Source organism: Oncorhynchus masou, chromosome 10 (genome assembly GCF_036934945.1).
Source record: "Oncorhynchus masou masou isolate Uvic2021 chromosome 10, UVic_Omas_1.1, whole genome shotgun sequence".
Classification (NCBI taxonomy): domain Eukaryota; kingdom Metazoa; phylum Chordata; class Actinopteri; order Salmoniformes; family Salmonidae; genus Oncorhynchus; species Oncorhynchus masou.
In genome coordinates this window covers 29306264-29313763 of record NC_088221.1, presented here as the reverse complement: position 1 = coordinate 29313763, position 7500 = coordinate 29306264, and the positions used below count along the sequence as shown (strand labels likewise).

At 47.3% G+C, this 7500-nt stretch overlaps 1 protein-coding gene across 2 annotated transcripts in view; it reads right to left on the bottom strand.

The window, feature by feature from the left end:
• Positions 1–7500, bottom strand: part of LOC135547484 (ephrin type-A receptor 3-like) — a 136069-nt gene that overhangs the window by 81819 nt on the left and 46750 nt on the right. The window lies entirely within an intron of this gene.

The following is a 7500-nucleotide window of genomic DNA, read 5'->3' as shown; positions in this document are numbered from 1 at the left end:
GAGGAAAGAGAGAGAGAATAGAGAGAGGAAAGAGAGAGAATAGAGAGAGAATAGAGAGAGGAAAGAGAGAGAGAATAGAGAGAGGAAAGGGAGAGAGAATAGAGAGAGGAAAGAGAGAGAATAGAGAGAGAATAGAGAGAGGAAAGGGAGAGAGAATAGAGAGGAAAGAGAGAGAGGAAAGAGAGAGGAAAGAGAGAGGAGGAAAGAGAGGAAAGAGAGAGATAATAGAGAGAGGGAAGAGAGAGAGAATAGAGAGAGGAAAGAGAGAGAGAATAGAGAGAGGAAAGAGAGAGAGAATAGAGAGAGAATAGAGAGAGAAAAGAGAGAGAGAATAGAGAGAGGAAAGGGAGAGAGAATAGAGAGAGGAAAGAGAGAGAGAATAGATAGAGAATAGAGAGAGGAAAGAGAGAGAGAGAATAGAGAGAGGAAAGGGAGAGAGAATAGAGAGAGGAAAGAGAGAGAGAATAGATAGAGAATAGAGAGAGGAAAGAGAGAGAGAGAATAGAGAGAGAATAGAGAGAGAATAGAGAGAGGAAAGAGAGAGAGAATAGAGAGAGGAAAGGGAGAGAGAATAGAGAGAGGAAAGAGAGAGGAGGAAAGAGAGAGGAAAAAGAGAGAATAGAGAGGACCTAGATCAGTAGTCTTTACAGGGGGAGAATGGGACCTCTTCATAAGTGGATCTATGGTCTGGAAACATCCATCACAGGCGAAAAGACATCTGAAGAGAGGGCACACACCCACCCACACACACACACACATGAACATACACACAAATGAACATACACACACATGAACATACACACACATGAACATACACATACACACACGAACACACACACACGAACGAACATACAAACACATGGACATACACACACATAAACATACACACACATGAACATACACACACATGAACATACACACACATGGACATACACACACATGAACATACACACACATGAACACACACGCACATGAACATACACACACATGAACACACACACACGACATACAAACACATGAACATACACACACACATGGACATACACACACATGAACATACACACACATGAACATACACACACACATGGACATACACACACACACACACGAACATACAAACACATGAACATACACACACATGGACATACACACACATGAACATACACACACATGAACATACACACACATGGACATACACACACATGGACATATACACACAAGGACATACACACACATGGACATACACACACACACACGCGAACACACACACACGAACGAACATACACACACATGGACATACACACACATGAACATACACACACATGAACACACACACACATGAACATACACACACATGGACATATACACAGAAGGACATACACACACATGGACATACACACACACACACACACACAAACACACACACACGAACGAACATACACACACATGGACATACACACACATGAACATACACACACATGAACATACACACACATGAACATACACACACATGAATACACACACACGTAAACATACACACACATGAACACACACACACGTGTGCGCTCCCCCTGGTGACCCCTTGTAATGACAGAATGAAAGGCTGTCTGACGGATGGACTGGCCTTCATCACGTTTAATCAGCTACGTCCTGCAATAGTGATGAACAGCCCTTTCACTTAGAGAGAAAGGACAGAGAGGGAGGAAAAGAAGAAGGAGGGCAGAGAGAGGGAGGAAAAGAAGAGGGAGGACAGAGAGAGGAAAAGAAGAGGGAGGACAGAGAGAGGGAGGAAGAGAAGAGGGGGGATAGGAAGAGGGAGGAGCGAGAGAGGGAGGAAGAGAAGAGGGAGGACAGAGAGAGGGAGGGAGGAAAAGAAGAGGGAGGACAGAGAGAGGGAGGGAAAAAGAGGGAGGACAGAGAGGGAGGAAAAAAAGAGGGAGGACAGAGAGGGGAGGATAGGAAGAGGGGGATAGGAAGAGGAGGATAGGAGAGAGGGAGGAAGGAAGAGGGAGGAGCAGAGAGAGAGGAAAAGAAGAGGGAGGACAGAGAGAGAGGGAAAAAAGAGGGAGGACAGAGAGAGAGGGAAAAAAGAGGGAGGACAAGAAGAGGAAGGACAGAGAGAGGGAGGATAGGAAGAGGGGGGATAGGAAGAGGGAGGAAAGAGAGAGGGAGGAAGAGAAGAGGGAGGACAGAGAGAGAGAGGAAAAGAAGAGGGAGGACAGAGAGAGAGGGAAAAAAGAGGGAGGACAGAGAGGGAGGAAAAGAAGAGGGAGGAGAGAGAGAGGGAGGATAGGAAGAGGGGGATAGGAAGAGGGAGGAGAGAGAGAGGGAGGAAGAGAAGAGGGAGGACAGAGAGAGAGGAAAAGAAGAGGGAGGACAGAGAGAGAGGGAAAAAAGAGGGAGGACAGAGAGAGGAAAAAAAAGAGTGAGGACAGAGAGGGAGGAAAAGATAAAGAGAGAGGTCACAAAATGACTGAACTTCAATCCAAATAACCTTCACTGACTGAATTAGGAGGCAAACTGCCCTCCTCCCCACCCAACTATTCAACATATACAGTGGGGCAAAAAAGTATTTCGTCAGCCACCAATTGTGCAAGTTCACCCACTTAAAAATATGAGAGAGGCCTGTAATTTCCATCATAGCTACACTTCAACTTTGACAGACAAAATGAGAAAAAAAATCCAAAAAATCACATTGGAGGAGTTTTAATGAATTTATTTGCAAATTATGGTGGAAAATACGTATTTGGTCACCTACAAACAAGCTAGATTTCTGGCTCTCACAGACCTGTAACTTCTTCTTTAAGAGGCTCCTCTGTCCTCCACTCGTTACCTGTATTAATGGCACCTGTTTGAACTTGTTATCAGTATAAAAGACACCTGTCCACAACCTCAAACAGTCACACTCCAAACTCCACTATGGCCAAGACCAAAGAGCTGTCAAAGGACACCAGAAACAACATTGCAGACCTGCACCAGGCTGGGAAGACTGAATCTGCAATAGGTAAGCAGCTTGGTTTGAAGAAATCAACTGTGGGAGCAATTATTAGGAAATGGAAGACATACAAGACCACTGATAATCTCCCTTGATCTGGGGCTCCGTGCAAGATCTCACCCCATGGGGTCAAAATGATCACAAGAACAGTGAGCAAAAATCCCAGAACCACATGGGGGGACCTAGTGAATGACCTGCAGAGAGCTGGGACCAAAGTAACAAAGCCTACCATCAGTAACACACTACGCCGCCAGGGACTCAAATCCTGCAGTGCCAGAGGTGTCCCCCTTAAGCCAGTACATGTCCAGGCCCGTCTGAAGTTTGCTAGAGAGCATTTGGATGATCCAGAAGAAGATTGGGAGAATGTCATGTGGTCAGATGAAACCAAAATATAACTTTTTGGTAAAAACTCATCTCGTATTGTTTGGAGGACAAAGAATGCTGTGTTGCATCCAAAGAACACCATACCTACTGTGAAGCATGGGGCTGGAAACATCATGCTTTGGGGCTGTTTTTCTGCAAAGGGACCAGGACGACTGATCCGTGTAAAGGAAAGAATGAATGGGTCCATGTATCGTGAGATTTTGAGTGAAAACCTCCTTCCATCAGCAAGGGCATTGAATATGAAACGTGGCTGGGTCTTTCAGCATGACAATGATCCCAAACACACCGCCCGGGCAATGAAGGAGTGGCTTCGTAAGAAGCATTTCAAGGTCCTGGAGTGGCCTAGCCAGTCTCCAGATCTCAACCCCATAGGAAATCTTTGGAAGGAGTTGAAAATCCGTGTTGCCCAGCAACAGCCCCAAAACATCACTGCTCTAGAGGAGATCTGCATGGAGGAATGGGCCAAAATACCAGCAACAGTGTGTGAAAACCTTGTGAAGACTTACAGAAAACGTTTGACCTCTGTCATTGTCAACAAAGGGTATATAACAAAGTATTGAGATAAACTTTTGTTATTGACCAAATACTTATTTTCCACCATAATTTGCAAATAAATTCATTAAAAATCATACAATGTGATTTTCTGGATTTTTTTTCTCATTTTGTCTGTCATAGTTGAAGTGTACCTGTGATGAAATTTACAGGCCTCTCTCATCTTTTGAAGTGGGAGAACTTGCACAATTGGTGGCTGACTAAATACTTTTTTTGCCCCATTGTAACTGATTCAGAGTGTTCAGTTAAAGTAACAACTCAACACAACAGCAGGTGTTAACACCACACCATACAGTGGAGTGTGTTCCTCTATACATCACACAACATGTTGCTGCAATGTCAACCACCACCACATAACTAGACCACAGCCCATCCAGAGAGAGGACTAGCCAACTCACACTCCTCATGACTGTCCTGTTCCTCATCCCCTCTCTCCTAGACCATAGCCTCAGCTCTAGGACGTGACAGACAGCTGATGGCTGGGCTTTCAGCAGGCTGGAGAGTTGATCGGCTGTGGGCTGTTGGGTTAGAGGCTAGCAGAAGGCTGGAGGGTTGATGGGCTGTGGGCTGTTGGGTTAGAGGCTCGCAGGGAGGCTGGAGGTTTGATGGGCTGTGGGCTGTTGGGTTAGAGGCTGGAGAGTTGATGGCTGCAGGGAGACTGGAGGTTTGATGGGCTGTGGGCTGTTGGGTTAGAGGCTAGCAGGAGACTGGAGGGTTGATGGGCTGTGGGCTGTTGGGTTAGAGGCTAGCAGGAGGCTGGAGGGTTGATGGGCTATGGGCTGTTGGGTTAGAGGCTAGCAGGAGGCTGGAGGGTTGATGGGGGTGATGGGCTGTGGGCTGTTGGGTTAGAGGCTAGCAGGATGCTGGAGGGTTGTTGGGTTATGGGCTGGAGGGTTGGGGCTGTGGGCTGTTGGGTTAGAGGCTAGCAGGAGGCTGGAGGGTTGCTGGTCTGTGGGCTGTTGGGTTAGAGCTAGAGGCTAGCAGGAGGCCGTAGGGTTGATGGGCTGTGGGCTGTTGGGTTAGAGGCTAGCAGGGAGGACAGTGGAGCTGTGGACAATACTATTATTATGATTTTAACAAGGCTAATCTGAAAACAAGACTCCCTAAATTGTATCAGCATATCGATTGCGCAACCAGGCCTGGCAAAACCTTGGATCCTTGCTATTCTAACTTCCGCGACGCATATAAGGCCCTGCCCCGCCCTCCTTTGGGAAAAGCTGACCACGACTCCATTTTGTTGATCCCTGCCTACAGACAGAAACTAAAACAAGAAGCTCCCACGCTGAGGTCTGTCCAACGCTGGTCCGACCAATCTGATTCCACACTCCAAGACTGCTTCCATCACGTGGACTGGGATATGTTTCGTATTGCGTCAGACAACAACATTGACGAATAAGCTGATTCGGTGTGCGAGTTCATTAGAACCAGAAACCAGAAACCGTGGATTGATGGCAGCATTCGCGTGAAACTGAAAGCGCGAACCACTGCTTTTAATCAGGGCAAGGTGACCGGAAACATGACCGAATACAAACAGTGTAGCTATTCCCTCCGCAAGGCAATCAAACAAGCTAAGCGTCAATATAGAGACAAAGTAGAATCTCAATTCAACGGCTCGGACACAAGAGGTATGTGGCAGGGTCTACAGTCAATCACGGATTACAAAAAGAAAACCAGCCCCGTCACGGACCAGGATGTCTTGCTCCCAGGCAGACTAAATAACTTTTTTGCCCGCTTTGAGGACAATACAGTGCCACTGACACGGCCTGCAACGAAAACATGCGGACTCTTCTTTACTGCAGCCGAGGTGAGTAAAACATTTAAACGTGTTAACCCTCGCAAGGCTGCAGGCCCAGACGGCATCCCCAGCCGCGCCCTCAGAGCATGCGCAGACCAGCTGGCTGGTGTGTTTACAGACATATTCAATCAATCCCTATCCCAGTCTGTTGTTCCCACATGCTTCAAGAGGGCCACCATTGTTCCTGTTCCCAAGAAAGCTAAGGTAACTGAGCTAAACGACTATCACCCCGTAGCACTCATGTCTGTCATCATGAAGTGATTTGAGAGACTAGTCAAGGATCATATCACCTCCACCCTACCTGATACCCTAGACCCACTCCAATTTGCTTACCGCCCAAATATGTCCACAGACGATGCAATCTCAACCACACTGCACACTGCCCTAACCCATCTGGACAAGAGGAATACCTATGTGAGAATGCTGTTCATCGACTACAGCTCGGCATTTAACACCATAGTACCCTCCAAGCTCACCAACCTCGAGACCCCGGGTCTCGACCCCGCCCTGTGCAACTGGGTACTGGACTTCCTGACGGGCCGCCCCCAGGTGGTGAGGGTAGGCAACAACATCTCCACCCCGCTGATCCTCCACACTGGGGCCCCACAAGGGTGCGTTCTGAGCCCCCCTTGTACTCCCTGTTCACCCACAACTGCGTGGCCACACACGCCTCCAACTCAATCATCAAGTTTGCGGATGACACAACAGTGGTAGGCTTGATTACCAACAACGACAAGACGGCCTACAGGGAGGAAGTGAGGGCCCTGGGAGTGTGGAGTCAGTAAAATAACCTCACACTCAACGTCAACAAAACTAAGGAGATGATTGTGGACTTCAGGAAACAGCAGAGGGAACACCCCCCTATCCACATCGATGGAACAGTAGTGGAGAGGGTAGTAAGTTTTAAGTTCCTCGGCATACACATCACAGACAAACTGAATTGGTCCACCCACACAGACAGCATCGTGAAGAAGGTGCAGCAGCGCCTCTTCAACCTCAGAAGGCTGAAGAAATTCGGCTTGTCACCAAAAACACTCACAAACTTCAACAGATGCACAATCGAGAGCATCCTGGCGGGCTGTATCACCGCCTGGTACGGCAACTGCTCCGCCCACAACCGTAAGGCTCTCCAGAGGGTAGTGAGGTCTGCACAACGCATCACCGGGGGCAAACTACCTGCCCTCCAGGACACCTACACCACCCAATGTTACAGGAAGGCCATATTTGTTTATTTATTTATTTTACCTTTATTTAACTAGGCAAGTCAGTTAAGAACAAATTCTTATTTTCAATGACGGCCTAGGAACAGTGGGCTAACTGCCTGTTCAGGGGCAGAACAACTTGCAACCTTCCGGTTACTAGCCCAACGCTCTAACCACTAGGCTACCCTGCTGCCCCAAACCACCCGAGCCACTGCCTGTTCACCCCGCTATCATCCAGAAGGCGAGGTCAGTACAGGTGCATCAAAGCTGGGACCGAGAGACTGAAAAACAGCTTCTATCTCAAGGCCATCAGACTGTTAAACAGCCACCACTAACATTGAGTGGCAGCTGCCAACACACTGACTCAACTCCAGCCACTTTTTTAATAATGGGAATTATGGGAAATGATGTAAAATATATCACTAGCCACTTTAAACAATGCTACCTAATATAATGTTTACATACCCTACATTATTCATCTCATATGTATACGTATATACTGTACTCTATATCATCTACTGCATCCTTATGTAATACATGTATCACTTGCCACTTTAACTATGCCATCTTGT